We start from the raw sequence: 20,180 nt of genomic DNA on the forward strand, positions 1-20,180 counted from the left end.
CGGAGCTGGCACTCCGCGAGCATCGGCCAGGCGGACAAATGAGGTGACGCTTCTGTTGGGCTTTGAAGGATGAATAGGAGTTCATCGAGGCGAAGAAGAGAGGCACATCAGGCCCAGAGGTGGACAGGAGCTCTGTGTGTCCCGTTGCTGTGGGAGAGGTTGAGGCCCCGCAGTCATGAGGAAGAAGAAGTCGGGAGCTGGTCCACTGGGAGCCAATGTGCACGCCGCCCTGCCCTTGGCCTTGCGGGCACCTCTAGTCCTTTGGCCTGCTTCTCCTTTGTCTCCCAGTCCCAGCTGCCGCCTCCAGGGGGCCTCCCTGGCACCGGCTGGTGGCACTTCCTGCCTCCCGCGGCTCCTGCCGCTCAGACGGTACCCGGGACAGCCCGTGTGACCCCCGCCAAGGCTGGACGGCACCCACTGGACCCGTGAAGACAGTGAGGCCAAGGGTGGTGCCAGGGTGACCCACAGCGACAAATCCGGCCGGAGTGGGTCAAGCTGGGGATCCCTTGCCCCAAACCTGAGGCCAACCCCGAGAAAATGGCACAGAACTCCTTCCGGCTGGATGCCCGCACGGGGATCCCGGCAGACCCTGGTGAGTGACACAGCCGGGCGGGCCCCCGTGCTGCCCCTCCCCTCCCCCTGCCCTCCCCCACTCCAGCCCATGGGCCTCTCTCTCTCTCTCTTTTTTAAATAATTTTTATTTATTTTATTTATTTTAACACTTATTCATTTTCGAGAGACAGAGAGAGACAGAGCACCAGTGGGGGAGGGGCAGAGAGAGAGAGGGAGACACAGAATCGGAAGCAGGATCCAGGCTCCGAGCCGTCAGCCCAGAGCCCGACGCGGGGCTCGAACCCACGAACCTCGAGAACATGACCTGAGCGGAAGTCAGATGCTTAATGGACTGAGCCACCCAGGTGACCCCGGCCCGGAGGCCTCTCGAAAAGCACCCCCACTGGACCTGCCCCAGCAGCCTGCCCTGCTCTCCTGGGCCCCAGCCTCTCCCCTGGCTAGGGCTGCAGTAGACTTTCCAAGGAGAAAGCTGGGTCACCCCCTCCCGTGTCCCCCATGGCCTCCGGTCTTGCTGCCCAGTCACTGCTGCCCTATGACAGGTCCCCTGCCTGTGTTGCCATTCCGTCTTGTGCCCTCCGGCCGCACTGACCCTTCCAGGCCCCCCGCCTTTGCCCGCATGCCCTGCCAGGAGAGCCCCGCCCAGTGGCCCACCCCTCCTCCTCGTCCCCACAGAGTGGGGACCTGAGCTTCCAGGGTGCTCTCCCACCACGCCCCCCCCCAGGCTGGGCTGGCGGCCAGCATGAGGTGCCCCCGTCCTCCCAAGCACATGCAGCTGTCCTGTGCTCTGATCACGGGGCTCGGAGGGCCCTCCTCCCAGCGCCCAGACTCTCCCTGGGGGTGGCACCAGGGCGGGTGGCGGCTGCCCCTCCACCTCACGGGCGAGGGAGAAACAGGGGCCCCTGGCCAGGACCACCCCCCACCCCCGCCATGCGCGCTCAGGAAGTCCGGATGCAGGCAGGATGCCGTGGCCAGAGCGGGCTCCATCATCTCGCATGGCTCTCCCCTGAGGCTGGGTGTCCTCAGGCAAGTTGCTCACCCTTTCTGGGCCTCAGCTGGAGCACGTAGCCACACAACCTAGAGTGATGGGGGCTCGATAAAGCTCCAGGGGTCTGCTAGCGGGGAAGCCCCAAGCGCCCCTCCTCTGGAAAGCCGCCCGGGTCTCCGTCCGCAGACCACGGTCGTGGCCCCCTTCTCTTCTCGTGCCCCCAGCACCGTATTCCCCTGTCCATCCGGCAGAGACTGCCCCATCCTGGAATCAGCCGGACCAGATGGGGGCCTTTTAGACGGGGCCACGGATGTGTTTTGTGGACAAATTACTCACTCAGTGGAGACGGTGAAGGGCTGGGGAAACCAAGGCACAGGGGGTAAAGTGACACCCCTAGGTTCCATGCGGGTGCCCTCATGCCCGATGGCCACCCTGTCCACTCCCAGCCAGTGCCAGCCCCAGGATTCTTGACCACAGACTGTCCCAGCTAGAGGGTTCTCGGCGGCCGGCGGCCAGAGCTGACCTGCCCCTGGGAAGTGCACCCCTGGGGGCCCCATTGTTTGCAGGAAGAGGAGGACGGGCCCCTCCACTTTATTCCCCTGCAAGCCCTGTGCTCAACGCAGAAGCCCCGTGTCCGGCGGGGGCCCGCGCCCAGGAACAGCTGGGCCACTACCCAGGCCTGGGAACAGAGGCGGGACCTGGCCCCGCGGGAGGGCCCCCAGCGACAGCCAGCTCAGACATCGGGGACCTGCCCGAGGCAGACAGGCAGGCAGGGGCCAGAAGCGTGCCCACCGGCTCCTGTCCAGTCGTCCACCCCTCCCCTGCGACCCACCTGTTGACCCGGTGGGCTGGGCCCTGCTGCCCCGAATCACCTTAGTCTCAGGCTCTGGGTACTTCTGCCCTGCCCATCTCCCAGCCAGGAGACGGAGGCTCGGCAAGGTCAACCCAAGGTCACACAGGGGTGAGTGATGGAGCTGGGGTGGGCCACGTCCACGGTCCCAGGCTGTGGTCTCATCCACCACGCCCTGCTGTCTCTGTGCTGGGAGACGGCCCCCCATTTCCCAGCAGGGAAACTGAGGCCCGGGGAAGAGCGGCCCCTGAGGTCGCACTGGTCAGGAGGAGTGCTAAGTCGTGGACTCAAGACCAGCCTTCCCGGTGGCTTGCCCCTCCCCTGGGTGTGGGCCTCCATATTCTGCCCCAACCCTCCCGAGCAAGAGGGTTCGTCTGTCTGGCCTGAACCAGGAGGGTACAGCTTCATCTGGGAGGCATTACATCTGGGGGTGATGGCAGCTGCTTAAAGCACTCAAGGGCCGAGGGAGGCGGGGGTCGGGAAGGCTTCCTGGAGGAGGTGATGTGACCGCTCACCCAAGTCTTTAAGGATAAAGAGCTGAGATAGGGCAACGAGCAGGGCATAGACACATGTGGTGTCACAGGTGAGGGAGTAGCCCACAGGCACGGGGCCTGGAGGTGAGAGGCCAGTGGGCAGGCCATGAAGGGCCTTGGGGACCCTCGGGTCCTTGTGGAACACGGGGACCAATTGAAGCTTTTAGTGGGCTTGTGACGAGACCAGGTGTGCGTCTTGGAAGTTCATTCTGGCTGCCTTGTGGACAGGAAGGCAGGACAGGAAACCGGGACAGCGGTGGCAGAGAGCTGGGTGAGGGGGTGAGGGTTTCACCAGGCAGGTGTGGGCCTCTAGAGGGAGCGTCACCTCGGGGCACTCAGCAGAGCCCAGCAGCCACCCACCCCATGCTCCCCAGTCCAGGCCCCAGGACTGGTGCTGTGGGGCCCTCTGGCCTCATTCTCTTCCCCGATGCTCTCTGGGGTCCAATCTCAGAGGTCATTAACGCTGGGAACAGACTTGGCTCTGAAGGAGCCACTCTCCCAAGTCACGCTACACACAAGGGGACTCGAGAGCAGCCAGCCGCATCCTGTCCCTGACGGTGCTGGCAGGCTTCGGGGATGGCATTTTACCAGGAGAGTACAGGCCAGGGGCTCGCTTCCGCTAGGGCCCAGGGAAGCCTCTAGAAGGGTGAGAGCCTCTGGTGTGTTGGGATCACCAGGCAGCAGGGGCAGGAGGGGGGCTTCGGGCAGAGGGAGCAGCAAGGGGCAAAGGTGCAAAGGTCCTGGGGCAGGCCCCTTGGAACCCTAGGTGGAGGGAGGTGGCAGGATGAGGCAGGGGAGACTCCGGGGAGTTCGGCTGCAGGCAGGAGGAGATTTACAGTCAGTGTAGATGACGGAGAGAACTCCAGGCAAGGAGGACAGAGGTGTGGAGGCCCCGTGAGGGATTGAGAAGACAAGACAGACACTTGCAAGGCATAGAAGTCATTGGCGGGGGTGGGAGAGGGGGGTGTCAAGTGGGGAAGAGTAATCCAGAACCAGGCCTGTCATTGCAAGACAGCTCCCGAGCCCTCCCTGCATTTCAGGGACTGTGGGGTGGGGTGTCAGTGACACCAGTGAGCGTTGCAAAGCCCCACGGGTGCGGGGACGTGGCTTGAGGGCCCGGACGCTTCTGGAAGGAGCTGTCCAGCATCAGTGTGGTTCTCGGGCCCGGGGCCAGGGCCAGGTCCTCAAGTCAGGAGGTTGGGCCGATGACAGGAGCTGAGGGTATGAAGTGGCCCCCAGGATGGGCGGGATCGAGGCCCAGGCCAGAGGCATCTTCATCGGGCTTCTGGGTTATGCTTTCACACCCAGCCCAGCCCCAGGCAGGCTGGGAAGGTAAGTCAAGGTGCCTCCTTTGGGGGACGGGGGGTGCTGTCTAGGCTGTGGCCTGGCACCTGAGGCCTCACATCCAGCAGTAAGATCCAGATGCCGGGACAGCCGGTGGTCTGCAACCACCCTCCCTGCCCCCGCAGGACAACGAGATGTGCACCCGCTCAGCTCTGGCCTCTCGGTCCAGATCGCCTGTGAAGCTGTGTGCAGGGAGGGACCCAGCGTTCCCCACCCCTCAGAGGGGCTTAACCCCTTGATCTGACCCCTGACCTCCAACCAGACCCAGCCTGGGATTTCATCTTGTAATTGACGTTCTCTGGGTGCCTGATCTGTGCTGGGTGTTGCGTGGACAGGAGCTGCGGTGGCGGGGAGGGGTGTGTCCTGGGCACTCGCGGAGGCTGGAGGCCCGAGGGGGCGTGTCAGAAAGAGCTGGGCCTCACACAGCCCTGGGGGCATAGGGTAGTGGTGGTGCCGTTTGCCCAAGGGCTGGCCGGTGGCCAGCACCTGGCTGGGGGGACTGGAGACACTCAGGGTCAGGGGAGCAGCGGGGTGGGGAGGTGATGCGGGCAGATTGTTACGGGAACGGCCATCCCTGGAGCCACTGGGCCGAGGGCCTCACTCAACGTCCGGGCGGCATGGCCATGAGAGTCCAAAGGCCAGGCCAAGGTCAGGGCCGGCCAGGGCTGGAAGCCAGGACTCTTCTCCCTTGCTGCACCCTCCCCCCCTGCAGCGGTCAGGACTGGGACAGCATGAGGTCGTGATTTTGTACTCTTCTGGGGAAGCCAGCCCCAGGCTGCGTTAGCTGTTGGACCGGGGTCTCGGGTTCAGAGTGAGCCTGGGGACACCCTCAGCTCTCCAGGGTGGGCGGGAGCTGGCGGGGCAGGTGGTCTGGGGCTCCCTAAACCCCCCATCTAGCAGAGAGGAACCCGGGAGTCCTCCCCTGCCTCCTCCAAGAGGCAGCTGCCTGGCAGGACAGCTCAGTAGGAGGCTGGGTGTCTTAGAGCCTGGCCCCTGCGGAGGGGTGACTCCAGGCCACGCTCCCGGGCCTGCCCCGCGGACGATGCTGCCAGGATGCCCACCTGGCAGTTCCACCCGCCTGGTTTTGGGTCGTGGGTCTCACGGGGCTCTGAGGACTGCTGTGTGGGCTCCAGCCCATCGCTGGGGCCCCAGATACTCCACTTTTTTTTTTTTTTTGTAGGTGACGGGTTTAAAAAGCAAAGTAACTTCGTCGCAAGGCTTGACTTCAGTGGCCACGAGATGTGTCGCCCCCCACACCCGCCTGCCAGAATCATCAGGGTTTATATAGAGGCTTCAACCGGGTTCAGTCAAGTACACAGCCCAGGTGGTCTCAACAACACCTCACTCTCTCGAGGCTGTGTCTTCAGAAAAGGGCTCCCAGGGTGGGAACGGTGGGCAGAGTGTAGATCCCAAGGGCACAGGAGGGGTGAGGAGCCTCCGACTGCCCGGGTCCTGCTGGAGGGTCACCCGGGGGACACTTCCTCCCGGTGACCTCCCCCAAAAGCAAGCACGAGAATTCTCTGGTTCTTGCAACCTGTGTCTTAACCTGCGACTCCTTCAAGAGGGGGAGGGTGACCGAGCGTGGGGGGGGAGAGGAGATCAGAAGTTCTGAACAGAAGGAAGGGCCGCAGGTGAGCTCACGGGGTCAAGGCCCCCCGCGCCAGCTCAGCCCCTCCCCCCTCCTAGCCCCCCTCTCGGGGCTACCCCCCCTTATCCCCTCCCAGCCCAGCCCCACACCCCGCAGAGGCCCCCACCCCGGGGCCCCTCCCTCCCTGGAGGGGGAGAGCTGCACAGTGCTGGGAGCCGCCACTCAGATCCCAGTCCTAGCTCTGAGCCTCTCTGCCTCAGTTTCCTCGCCTGCACACGGAGTCACTAGCAGCCTGCCACAGGGCCAGCTGGGGCCAGCTGGGGACTGAATGTATCGGTTCAGCCCGCTCCGGCCCTCCCCCTCCCCCCTCCCCCCAGGCCTTGCTGGCAGAGCTCTGTCTCCAACGCGCTCCCGGCCACTTGCCCCTGGCCTCGGGTGCCCTGTTCCCTGACGGTCCTCACCTCAGCTCCGTAAGACCCAAGCCTGCCCCCGCCATGCCAAGTGACTGCCAGCCTCCTGCAGGCCCCAGGCCTCTGGTTCTGTGGTCCTCACGATGCCGTCGCCTCCCTGACCCCTCCACCTGGAGAGTCGACCCCCTCCCCCAGAGTGACTTTTCTGACCTTGCTCCCCACTGCCCGGATGACCAAGCCTTAGTGCGCTGCCCCCTGGCCTGGCTCCCCTCGGGGTCACCTTCCTCCTGTCCCTCCTCCTCCCCGTGTGCCCTCTGCATGCAAACCCCCAGCCCTTGAGAGGCACTTTCTCCTGCACAACACCAAAGTCTGCGGAGCACTTTAGGCAGCAGTGAGGAATCAAAGGTGCTTTCGGCGGGGAGGGTGTAGGGGCAGCGCGGTGTCGGGGGGGGGGGGGGGGTCAGGTGGTGACTCAGCCGGGCAAGGAGGTGATGAGAGAGGCACCCGTGAGGAGCCTGGCTGGAGCTGGGGGGGCGTGTGCCAGGGAAGTGGGGTGCCAGGCTCCCTCCTGAGGGGTTCTGTGGAGCCAGACAGGGATTGGGGAGCACCAGGAGGGGGACACGACTGGGAAGAGGAGAAGATCTGCCCAGGGCACGGCCCAGAGCAACAGGGGCTAGTGCTTAAGGCCAGAGGCGAGGCCCCAGAACCCTGTGAGGCGGCTGGAGGAGGAGGCCCAGAGAGACCAGTGTCTGGAGGGAGGACAGAGAGGGAGGCCCAGAAAGACCAGTGTCTGGAGGGAGGACAGGCACGTATATGGGAGGACTGGGATGTCCCAGAACAGAACAGATGCCCCCGAGGCACATTGGGGGCCACAGGGGCCACCCACACCACCTGAGCAGCCTTCTCCCACAGCAGCTTCCCAGGCAGCCAGGGGCCTGGTGATAGGGCTCAGATCAGGGAAGGAAAAAATAAATTCTTTGTGCCACACGAACTGCTGCCCTTTCCCACAAGCCCTTACAATCCTGTCTTTGTTTCCGGTGGAGCAAATCATAGGGAAACCGATGGCTGTTCTGTTCGCATTATGGTGGAGACTTAAAGACAATCCCCCCAGGGCCCAGGGGGAAGGACGCCAGGCAGCGACCTCAGTGGCCACCGGGGAAGGTGGATCACCAGGGAAGGGCACTCCCCAAAGTCAGGCCTGGAGCAAGCTGCACCTGGCTCCCTCGATGGGGTGGGGACGCTTCCCTGTGCAACTGAAAGATGGAGGTCCCCCAGGGACAGCATTGCGGCTGGCTCTTAGAACAGGCTAGAAACCAAAAACAACACAGGCGAGATGAGGTCAAGATGGAAATAAGCAAACAGAGACGGTCAAAGGTGCTGGCAGCGTCTTCCTGGGAAGCATATCCTACCCGGCTGACCATGGCTTTGCAGAGTGCAAGGTCCCAAGGTCCTCTGATCTGAGCAGACTGTGGGTGAGTAAAGGGCAGGCCCAGGCCCAAGCCAGCCGCTCTCTCCAGGCCTGCCTTTGCACACCCCCTCCCCCCAAATCTCCACAACACTCAGGGGGGCCCCAGGGAGGAAACGAAACACTCACCCGTGTGCACACACGGAGACGTGAACGCCCACAAATAGGCTCACACGCACAGCTGTGAATGCACACCACACGCAAATACGTGCACGTGCACACACACAGACAGGGCACACACGTGCATACAGGTGCGTATGCTCACGCACACGGGCTTGCAGGCACACCGATGCATCCGTGCACGTGCTCGAGCACATAATATACTCACAGACGTGCACGTTTGCCCACAGGCGTGCACCACACACAGTCACGCAGGCAGGCACACACGCATGTACACGCCCTGGGTGGTTTGCGGGGTCCTGAGCTGAGAGAGCCATGTAGCCTCCACCCCCCTGCAGGGTCCCGCAGCCCTCCCTTCTTTTTCTCCCCTGCTGGAGGAGGAGGTAGAGACTGGGCCTCGGGGAGCTCCCAGCTGTGCCCTGGGGGCAGCGGCCGAAGCAACTGGAGTAGCTCACTCAGGTGCCAGGCTTGGCCCTTCCCTCTAGCAGCTGGGGGCTGGCTGTGCCCACCGGGGCAAGGTCACACAGCCTGCAGGGGCCAAGTTCTTGTTACTGTTTTGAAATCAATACGCCTTCCATTATATGTTAACAGAGCAAAATGGCTTTGAGACAGCCAGGGGGTAGAAATTCTGATTCTCTCTCTCCTCCACCAGTCGACCAACAGATGATTCCTCATCCAACAAGTGCGCATTCGACGCCTCTGACGTGGGAGGACCTGACACGGAAGGACACTCCAGGCCTTTCTTGTAAACCGGTCAAATCCAAGGAAAAGCCCTACACGGACCAAAGCGATGGGGACCTCCTCCTTGCCCTCCCATCCCCCACCACGCGACCGGGGCCTGTGCAAGAAACGGTGCCCTCAGGAAGGGGTGACGGACAGGTGGACGGTGTCCTGACCGCTGACCCAAGTGGCCAGTCCCTCCGCAGCTACATAGGAGGTTCCAGAAACATTGCCTGTACCTACATCACTTGGCGTTTGCCAGAAGGTGTGGAAACAGCAGTGAGCCAGGAGGCGGGCCTCCCCAGCTGGCCTGTCCTTCCCTGGGCCACTGTCTCCTCACCCGCATAATGGGGGGTTGGAGGGCGGGTTGAACCAGGGCATCTCCCTGGGTCTTGCCAATGCAGCGCCACCCAAGGGGCCTGCCCAGGTGGCAGGAAGTCCTCTGGAGGGTGGGTCCATGGGCTCTGGGGTGCAGACTGGCTTTCCCTCCAGGGTAGCGTATCCACCATTCAGGAACCACAGCAAGGGAGCCATGGCTCAGTTGGCTGAGCGTCTGACTCTTGATTTCAGCTCAACTCATGATCCCAGGGGCGTGGGATTGAGCCCTGTCCTGTGTACCTGTGTAGGGCTCCTTTTGAGCGTGGAGCCTGCTTGGGATTCATTCTCACTCTCTCTCTCTCTCTCTCTCTGTCTTCCGACCCCCTTTGCTCGTGCTGTCTCTAAAATTAAATTATCAAGAAAATTTAAAAAGAAAAATTGAAAAGAAACACTCATTTGCTGAGTTTAGGTTCAGGATCAAATACCCACACTTACCTGAAAAAACTATTCAATCGCCTCTCTCCCCGACCATGCGTGAGGCTAAGATTTTCTTCACAGACATCGCCGGAAACAACACAAGGCAGCAGGCAAGACGCAGAAGCTGCTGAGATCCCAGCCACTGCCTATTAAACCAGACGTTCAAGAGCCTTACAAAAATGCTTTAAACAATTTGGGGGGGCTCTGAAGAATATAATCAGTGTGTAAAAAATGTTTTAAATTTCATATAGGCAGGACTTCTTATTTTTATATGAATTAGTAAATATTTAAAGGGGTTTGTTGGGGCGCCTGGGTGGCTCAGTCGGTTGAGCGTCTGACTTCAGCTCGGGTCACGATCTCACCGTCGGTGAGTTCGAGCCCCGCGTCGGGCTCTGGGCTGATGGCTCAGAGCCTGGAGCCTGCTTCCGATTCTGTGTCTCCCCCTCTCTCTGCCCCTCCCCCGTTCATGGTCTGTCTCTCTCTGTCTCAAAAATAAATAAACGTTAAAAAATAAAATAAAATTGGGGCGCCTGGGTGGCGCAGTCGGTTAAGCGTCCGACTTCAGCCAGGTCACGATCTCGCGGACCGTGAGTTCGAGCCCCGCGTCAGGCTCTGGGCTGATGGCTCGGAGCCTGGAGCCTGTTTCCGATTCTGTGTCTCCCTCTCTCTGTGCCCCTCCCCCGTTCATGCTCTGTCTCTCTCTGTCCCAAAAATAAATAAAAAACGTTGAAAAAAAAAAATTAAAAAATAAAATAAAATAAAATAAAATAAAGGGGTTTGTTTGTTTGCTTTTTTTTCACTTTAATTCGAATCCTTGGAAATATCAACGAGGATAGCCCATGTAAGCAAAATGTCTTGGGGTTCTCAATAGCTTTTAAGAGCACAAAGGAGTCATGAAAACAAAATCTTTGGGACCGTCTGTCCTCCACAACCACAGCACAGTATTTCGCATCAGGAAGTTAACCCTGATGGGACCCTATCTCAGCCACGGATCTCTGATTCCACCGAATGTTCTAAAATCTCTTTTACAGCAACTAAAACTCCTGAATGGGAAGTGGGGAGCGAGTGCTTCGTGGGGACAGAGTTTCCGTTGGGAAAGAGGAAAGGAGACAGACCGTGTTAACGTTTGCACGGCGATATGGAAGTTCATGCCGTGGAACCACACACTTAGAAATGGTAAACTTTATCTGATGAATATTTTACCCCAACAAAAAAATGACTATGTAAAAAAATAAAAAGTTTATTCAAACACAGTTGATGTCATATGTATCACCATAAAAACAGGCAAAATTACAGAGCACCTATGTGATAGATTTCATTACAAAATAATCTTGTAGTGCTAGAGAGACTCCTGCACAAAATAGCCGGGCCTTGTTAAATCTGAACACGTAGGAGGCAAAATACCAAAAAAAAAAAAAAAAAGGGTAATTTTTTTATACTGTCATTTAAAAAAAATTTTTTTTTTAATGTTTATTCATTTCCTGAGAGAGAGAGAGAGAGTGGGCAGGGGAGGGGCAGGGAGAGAGGGAGACACAGAATCCCAAGCAGGCTCCAGGCTCTGAGCTGTTAGCACAGAGCTCGACACGGGGCTTGAACTCACGAACCGCGAGCTCATGACCTGAGCAAGTTGGATGCTTAACCGACTGAGCCACCCAGGCGCCCCCTGTGCTGTTGTTGTTTTTATTAATAACCTCAGATGAGATCCTAAACCCCAAGAAGCTTCCAGTCTCGCGGAGATAGACTAGGAAACAGGCATGTAGGACCCAGGAAGATCCGCAGAGGCCCTGGGGCTGATGAAACACAGTGGAGAAACAGGGCCCGGGGAGAGGAGATCAGGGAGGCCTTCCTGAAAGAGGTGGTGCCCTGCACAAGGAAAAGCTAGTGTGACACATCAGATTGTGAGTGGGGATGCTGGGCAGAGACGCGGGGATGTGACCCTGGCCCTCAGGGATGTGGTGAGAGGGTGGGTCAGAGCCTGGCGGCTGGTGGATAAGGGAAGTGAGAGACGAGGGCCCACGTGAAAGGGCTGTGCAGGCGGCTGGGGGAGGAGTCGGGGCCGGGAGCCTTTTGACCGGGCCACGCTGGTCTTCATTGCCTCTCACTCTGGCAGTGACCGTCCAGGGCGGCCTCAGTTCTCCCCGCGAGGAGAGGGAATCACTGAGGGGTGAGGCCGGCGCTGGAGCTCAGACCCAGCACGACCTCGGTGCCCTGAACGAAAGGGTGCTAAGGACAGGGAGCCTCTCTCAGGGTGAGCCCCGTGTCACCCACACGGCTGGCTGAATCTTCCTTTCAGGGCCCGTACCCGGCCCCGGGGGGCCCAGTGAGGATTCCACGGGGGTCCTGCCCTTTCCCCCAGTCCAGAAAGTTCCAGCTGGACCTCGGGTCCTGCCAAGAGCTGCCCCCGCCCCGCTCTGCCATGGGCCGACCTCTCAGGTTCCCTTCCGGAGGGGGCTGAAGCGACTGGGCAAGGAGGCCCAGGTCTGGGTGGGAACCGGCCTCCTGTTTCCCTCACACCCTGGTGCCCGAGTGAGGACAACCCAGCCCCGGGTTCCCGCTGTGCCGCCAGAGCCTGCCCCACCCAGGAACCCCTCCATCTTATGGCAGGATCTATGACCTCCGCTGGTTCCAACAAGAAGTGCTATTTTTGGACCAAAGCAGCAAGTGACTGGGAGACCCACGGGAAGAGCGAGCTGGACGGTAGGAGGCCACAGTGAGTGTCCCCTCCGTGGGATGTGATTGGGACACGATGTGGAGCTGCCCTCCTACTCTGTGTTTGCCGAAGACAGAGGTGGGTGGCTTCCCGCTGACCTGCCTTGGCCCGGGGGGGGGGGGTTCCAGCAGCAGAAAAAGGGAGCTGGCTCCCCAACCAGGCCACAGGCTCCGATGATCCCAGGCCTGGAGGTCGGTCCTGAACACATTTCCAAAGCACAGAGCACGAGCCACTGATCGTAATTCACGGCAAGCGCTCAGCCCGGATAGTCATGTGTCTGCTCCCCCCCCAGCGAGGCAGGAAAAAATGCCTCCCTCGTGGGCCCTGGCAGCTGGCTCCTGGGGCATGTCCCAGTCACAACCCCAGGCACGACTCAGAGTCCCCAGCTGGCGGGGGACGTTTGAGATCAGCCAGCCCAGCCTCTCAGTTTACAGTCAGGAACGGACGTAGGGAGGTTGTGGCTGTCCAAGGTCACAGAGCCCAGGAGGGGAGTGGTGGGCACAGTGGAAAAAGCAAGGACACGTGAGCCGGGCAGGCGGGCGCTGGGGCCAGGCCCGCGGCTCCCGGGCTGGCGGCTCAGGGCTGTGGCTCAGCCCCTCTGTGGCTGCCAACCCTGGGAGCAGGGAGCAGACCACAAGCCTGCAGGCCCACTTGAGGCCGAAGTGCCCTGTGCACAGTGGGCATGTCGTCGATGACCTCACTGGGCAGCCAAGCAAGGAGAGAGCCCGGGCACCTGACCCTCTGTCCAGGAAGGACGGCAGTGAACTGCTTTGCTCCGGATCGACGCCACTCTTAAGGTGTAACCCCTGATTAGTGACCACTGCTCCCGTGCCAGGCAAGGCAGGGATGCACCCAGCATAAGGGACAGCCAGGTCCCCGTGCTTAACATCTGAACCAAAAGATACATAAATATCATCGATGATTGAGGCAATGGCGGGCAAGGTTATTTGGATCAATTCTCTCTCTCGAAATAAGTTTTAAAAAATGTATTAAAAAATGCTGGGGCACCTGGGTGGCTCAGTCAGTTGAGTGTCCGAGTTCGGCTCAGGTCATGATCTCACCATTTGTGAGTTCAAGCCCCGCGTCGGGCTCTGTGCTGACAGCTCGGAGCCTGGAGCCTGCTTCGGATTCTGTGTGTCTCCCTCTCTGCCCCTACCCCACTCGTGCGCTCTCTCTCTCTGTCTCTCTCTGTCTCAAAAATAAACATTAAAAAAAAATTTTAAGTGCTTACCAATTATGTTAAAAACCTCTAAAAGTGGCCAAAATACTGGCACACCTCCAGGCCAAGTTTGGCGTGGGAGGGACAGCAGGCAAGGAGAGAGGTTGCAACAGCCTTTTTGTCCTGAGGGCCTTTGCCAATCTGGACAGTTTGGGCCTTGACCTTGGCGGAGCGGGACATATGAGGACAGAAGTCAAGGTACCAGGTTTCTAATGGGAGGCTCTCCCTCGTGTGAAGCAGGGGGCCCGAAGGCCACACACACCAGAGAGTGGGAAACAAGGCGGCGTGGGGGAACTTTCTGGCAAGTCTGCAGGAGCCCAGAGACCGCCTTGCTCTCGCACGGGGAAATCAGGGGGTCGCCGGCCAGTGAAATAGGAGTCCTGTGTGGAAAGCGGCAGCCCAGTCCTGGCCACCTGCTTAGCCATACTAGATTGTGTTTTCTGGGGTGGGGGAGGGTTGTTTTAAAATTAAACTCGGCACTAGGGGCTCCTGGGTGGCTCAGTGGGTTAAGCGTCTGACTTCGGCTCAGGTCACGATCTCACGGTTCGTGAGTTCGAGCCCCGCGTCGGGCTCTGTGCTGACGGCTCGAAGCCCGGAGCCTGCTTGGGATTCTGTGTCTCCCTCTCTCTCTGCCCCTCCCCCGCTCACGCTCTGCCTCTGTCTCTCAAAAATAAATAAATATTAAAGAAATGCATGAAATTAGACTCAGCACTAACACTTTGCTCAGATGCTGCTTTTCCACGTGGAGAAATGAAGGGGTAAGTTGACGGTCCCCTCACCACCCCACCCGGGGTCTGGTTTTCCCACCAGCCATCTACAAACCCCACCCGCCAGGGTGCTGCTCTGGTGTCCTGCCCCACGCCACCGTCACCTTCTAGAAGCTGTTCCCGTGATCGCCTTCACGCACGTGTGGAATTCAGCCTTCTTTCTGCCTCCAGCCAGCTCCTTGCCCTGCGCACCCCAGGCTCCCAAGCAGAGGGAACCTTTCCCTGCAGAGCTGCCCCCCCCCCACCCCGGGTTGCCTGATGGCTTGGGAGCCAGGCCCCCACGTGGGTGTAACTCCCGAGGGCTCCCAAGGCAGCCAGCCGCCCACACCCCGTTCCCTCGATTTGTCAAAGATCAAAATCAGGCCCTCACGTAGGATCGTATACTCCACGTGCAAGTCCCAACACAGCCCAGAATGTTGACTTGTAAATAAATACCATAAGTAAATCTGGAGGAGAGAGCTAGCCGGGCACAGAAAGACTGGAAAAATGTCAGGAGGCCTTCGCAACGTGCTCTGTGTTTACCAGTAAACACAGCCCATCTGGGCCAGCAGGCCCCGGACTTTGGGCTTTCCAAACCAACAATGTTTTAAACGGCTTTGGGGACTGACAGGGGGGCGGCTCTTGTCCTCGGCTCAGGTCGTGATCTCACGGTTCGTGAGTTCCAGCCCCGCAACGGGCCCTGCGCGGATGGTTCGGAGCCTGTTTGGGATTCTGTCTCTCCTTCTCTCTGCCCCTCCCCTGCTTGTGGTCTCTCTCTCTCTCTCTCTCTCTCTCTCAAAATAAATAAATAAACTTTAAAAAGCGGGGGTGGCATTTTCAATAACAGCACAAGAGCGTAAAGGACATACTCTCAGGGACAAAAGGGATATTTCTTTAAATTTTTTTTTTTAATCTTTATTCATTTTTGAGAGAGAGACAGAGTGAGAGCGGGGGAAGGGCAGAGAGAGAGGAAGACTCAGAATCCGAAGCAGGCTCCAGGCCCCGAGCTGTCAGCACAGAGCCCGACGCGGGGCTCGAACCCACGAACCGCGAGATCGTGACCTGAGCCGAAGTCATGACGCTCCACCGACTGAGGCACCCAGGCGCCCCTAAAAAGGGCTATTTCTTTAAAGTGACTAGATGAAGCTTTACAGCAAACCCCATAATGCCCTTGCTTTGCTGCCCTGTCTTCTGCCGACCAGGAATATTTGGCAAACGTGGTCAGTCCCTGCAGAGGACTGGGGACTGTGGTCCACTTTCTCATTTTAGTGACAACCAAGGCCTAGAGATGCCCGTAGAACATCCTGGCCGTTCTCTTGCACATTTAGGGAGCCTCGTGCGTCCCGGCCCCTGTGCCGGGTGAAGAGCTGCATCGGGCCAACCCCCTGCATCGGGGAGCTCTCTCTCCGGAGGCTGGCAGCCGAAGCCGGTGGGGGAGGGGGGGGGCCGTGCACACTACTTGGGCTCTGGTCCATGCTGCCTCGACGAGCTGGAAGGACTCAGCTGTAAAAGCCAGATACCAGGGTAGACCTGAGGGTCCCAGGAGGGAACAAAAAAAAAAAGAAAAGAAAAAAAAAAAAGGCACTCTGCCTGCTGTCTGAGAGGTTTGAGGGCCCAGGCGATGCCAGCTCACTGGGGTGGTGAGACAGGCAAGGGGAGGGGCACCTTTGTAGACAGTGCTAAACGAGACAAAAGCTACAGGGGAGGTGGGGGCAGCTGTGCCGGTGAGATGGAGGCCAAGCAGGCTTCCTGGAGGAGGTGACCCTTGGCAGAGCCCTCAGGCAGGTGGTCGCCAAATTTCGACTACTACGACTCGCCTATCAGGTCCTGTGCCTGCGCTTCCTGCACACTCCCTCCTAATTCTCACCCCAGGGCCCACGGAGATAACCATCGCTGCCCCATTTTATAGACGAGGAAGTTCGGTCCAGAGGTCAGGTGATTCGTCCAAGGTTATGGTATGAGTAAAAGGTAGAGCCAGGTTGTGACTCTAGATCTGTTAGATTCCTTTTTTTATTTTAATTTTTTAATGTTTATTTATTTTGGAGAGGTGGGGAGGGGCAGAGAGAGAGGGAGACACAGAATCCGAAGCAGGCCCCGGGCTCCCAGCTGTCGGCACAGAGCCCGACGCGGGGCTCGAACCTACAAACGGTGAGTTCTTGACCTGAGCCGAAGTCGGACGCTCCACCTCCTGAGCCTCCCAGGCGCCCGTAGATCTATTGGATTCCTAATGTCTGCTAGTTCCACGGGGGTTATCGGGGATGTCCGAGGCAGAGGCAGTGATGTGCATCTATCCCTGTATTTGTAACGCATTTGTGTCCAACATCCCGTGTCTCGTGTCTGCACTCCTCCCCCTGACCCTGCCCACCCACGACAGTGTAATTCCCTACCGGACTCAGGTAATTGCGAGCCCCGTATCCGGCCGAGTGGAATATCCTCCATCAAGGAAATTCACCTATCCATCATGCTCTATGGCGAGGCTCCGACCTACTGGGTCACACGGGTCCTGAAGCTCCAAGCCCACTGCTCTAAACTGGACAAAAGACATCAGCGACCCGGCCCCCATCCTAAGGAGCTGAAGCCATCCGGGGAAGGCCTAGCGAGTGCCGCTGGGGAGGGAGAGGAGGGGGCAGCATCGCTGCCTCGGGCTTCTCAAGAACGACAGAGACAGATTGATCGGAGACAGAGACCCACGTTGAGGCGGAGCCTCTAGCAAAGCCAGCCGGTAAACGGCAGCCGGGACCGGTTCAGTAACAGCAATCGGTTAGCACGTATCATTTATTGTTTTTACAAATCTGACGGAATCGAGCCGAACTCCCCTCCCGGCCACGTCTGCGGGTCTTGGGCCATTTTCACTCTCTCCCCTTGAACGCGGCCCCTCTCTCCTGCCACGGGCTTCCGCACATGCTCTGCCACCCCACGGTGCTGGGGCCGAGACTGATCCCTAATACCGTGTTCCTGCACCTGCCAGAGACAGCTGGGTTATCGGGCCAGGGGAGCGCTGGCTTCTGGACCAGACAGCCCACCTCTGGGGGTACCCTGGGGCTGGTGCAGATGGCAGAACGGATGTGGACTCTGACAGCCCGGTTCTTGCTCCCTCCTGGAGATCTCGGCCACACGATATCATTTCCGGCCCTTGGTTTCTTCATCTGTAAAACGGGGAGGAACCTAGCTGCCTCGTGGGACTGCTGTGAGTTCCATGCCTTAACGTGACAAGACTTCTTTATCTGGACCCGTGAGGCTTTGCCGTCATTACTAGGATGGCAGTCACGTACGTGCCCTCGGTCGGCCTCCCACCGAGGTCCAGCCACGGGCCACGGGGCAGCTCTGTCCCGGCCAACAGTGAACTCTCCCTTTCTCTGTCTGTGTTCCCTGCCCCCATCGATTTCCACCATCTGACCTGAGGGCAGGTTTCCAGGAGATCAGGGGCCACTGCCCTGGCTGATGACACTCCCAAGCACAAAGTCCGTCTCATCAGAGGCTTTGCAGATCAACAAAGGGCAAACAGGTGACCTGTAGAGGCCTCGGTTCCTGGAAAAGGGCTTACCTAAGCTGTAGGGCAAACAGACCCTGGCCTGCACCCCCAGCCCCACTGGGGGTGCTCTCCCCCACAGGGCTTGGGGCCAGCAGTCAGGTCTCACATTCTCTCCAAACACAGGTGGCTGATAGCACCTTCTTACAAGTTCAGGGTCTAACCCACTGCCTGCATCAAGTGGCAGGAGCCTCGTCCAGCTCCCTCCCCTCCCCCCCCATGCCCCAACACCCTGATTCTCCCCCCCAGAAGCCAAGGGGAGAGCCTCGACATCTCTGGTGAGATCAGGCAAGTTGGTACATCCAGGAGCGGCTCACCAGGTGTGGGTTCCACAGACCCACCTCCTAACCTCTGCAACTGGCCTATGTGACAAGGGACTTCTCTTGTGCCTTGGCCTCCAGGTTGTAATGTGGGCACAATAATAAGTTATGTCTCTGAACATCTTTAAGATTAGAAACTGTGAGTAGGAACGTTAAAACAGGGGCACCTGGGTGGCTCCGTGGTTAAGCGTCTGACTTCGGCTCAGGTCGTGATCTCACGGTCCGTGGGTTCGAGCCCCGCGTCGGGCTCTGTGCTGACAGCTCGGAGCCCGGAGCCTGCTTCGGATGCTGTGTCTCCCTCTCTCTCTGCCCCTTCCCCACTCACACTCTGTCTCTGTCTCTCAAAAATAAATCAACATTAAAAACATTAAAAAAAAAAAAGCAAGAAATGCTAAAACAGCATCAGCACCAAAGAGAAGCTTGTGTACCCCCAACACTCCTAGTATTTAGTGAGGCTCCAGAGGGACTCAGGTGGGGCTCAGACACATTGGCAAGGGCATTAATGTGTCTCTGAAGATACAGATTTCTGCTCAGTCCTGCAAAGGAAGCCGTCTCCGTTCTGTTGCATGGCTCACATTCTGCGACACTGGTGGTAAGCAGAGAGGGAGGGAGAGACTTCCAAGAGCTGGGGGCTGTATCCTTTGTGACAGTTTCTCCTATGGGGGATGTGTGTGACGGGTTCTTCATGGCAAACAGGAACCCACACCCCTGCCCCCATGCTTGGAGCTGTTTCATGGAGCTGTTTGTACCTGGGAGGAGGGAGGGAAGGGGAAGCTGTTGTTCAGAAGCGACAACTCGGTTCAAAAGTGACAACTCGGTTCAAAAGTGACAACTTCGAACACAGGCATGAAAAACAGGTTTTGTCTCCCTAAAACCTTGGGAGCCCAAGAATATAATTTCTCCATGTCTGCCAGGTGTAAACGCTACTCTGTTGAGCCCGGCTTCCTTTGTCCTCACCGGAAACGATTTTTCACCAGGTCTTTCCAGCTGCCTGGTTGAACGGGGCTTATGGCAGACCATCACAGCGGATCTGGGAAGAGAGGCCAACACCCCTGCATTTGGATTCTCGGTTTTTCACAGCCTGGGATCTGGAGCGTGTCAGGTGACGTCTTTGAACTTGGCTGTCCTCGTGAGGACATGAGCTCTGTACTTCCCTCACCGCTATATCCATGACACCCAGCGCTGTGTGGCTCCGAGCTGCGTTGGTAATAAAAGTTGGGCTTGTCGCTCTGAGAGCGGGAAGGTTATGTGGGTGTCTGCAGGGCGGGGCAAAGTTCACCACACCTAGGGGCCCATCAACGCGGGTGAGTTGAAGAGACTCCTGGGAAAGGGCCAGGTACGGCCTGGGCTCCAGAGTCTCTGCGGAATGCGGGGATTTGTTCGGAGCTGGGTATCCTGCCCTGCGCAGGTCCTCCTGGGCGCTCGCCGCTACAAATAGAACAGTGGCAGGAGCAGCGGGAGGGCAGGGAGGGAAGCTGGCATAGCACACATTTCGTTCCCAAGGGAGGGGTGTCCTGATGCGCTGGCACCGGGGGCTTTGTGCATTCCGTGCGTCGCCGCGCAAACAGAGCAGCTTTGCAGCTCTCTCCCCTGCTCCTCGTCATTGGCTGCCGGGCCGCGACCTCCCCCTGCGCTGGCAGAGGCCCAGCGCCTTGGCTGGGCACAAAGTCAGCCCCTCACCCCCGACGCACGGCGGGAGGGGGCACGGCTCTCCCTCAGTCCGGGTGCGGGTGCGGGTGCGGGGCGGGTGGTCGGGGTTGACAGCGCTTCTCCACGCTGTCCCCGCTGCCCTTCACCCTTCTCTGTCCCCCGCCCGCCGGGGCACCTCCGCCACCTGTTGACGCGTCCTCCCAGCTCGTGTTCTCTTTCTCCTTCTGTTGAATCCTGGGGTCCTCGGGACTGGTCCTTCCCCGCCCGCCCCCCTCCCACCCCGGGCACCCCGAGACTCCAGGGCGCTCGCGCCTCGGCCCGGGCCTAGACCGGCTCGGCGGCGGAGGCCAGGGCTCCCGAGGGAGGAGGAGGGGCCTCGCCAGCGTGGCCCGGGCGCCGGGCGGGAACCTCCAGGGTCCCGCGGCCTCGCGCCGGCCCCCGCCGCGACTGCGGCCCCACCCGGCGCGCGGGCCCGGACGCGCGCCTACCCCCAGGCGCACGCGCTGTCCCCCCCCCCGCCCGTGGCGCGGGACCCGCCCGCCCGGTGACCCCGGCCTCAGTTTCCCCACCGGGGCGGCCGCCGCCGGGCACGAGGTGGGAGTCTCCGGGGCCGCGGCCCCGCC

Source organism: Panthera leo, chromosome B4 (assembly GCF_018350215.1).
Source record: "Panthera leo isolate Ple1 chromosome B4, P.leo_Ple1_pat1.1, whole genome shotgun sequence".
In the NCBI taxonomy this organism is placed as follows: Eukaryota; Metazoa; Chordata; class Mammalia; order Carnivora; family Felidae; genus Panthera; species Panthera leo.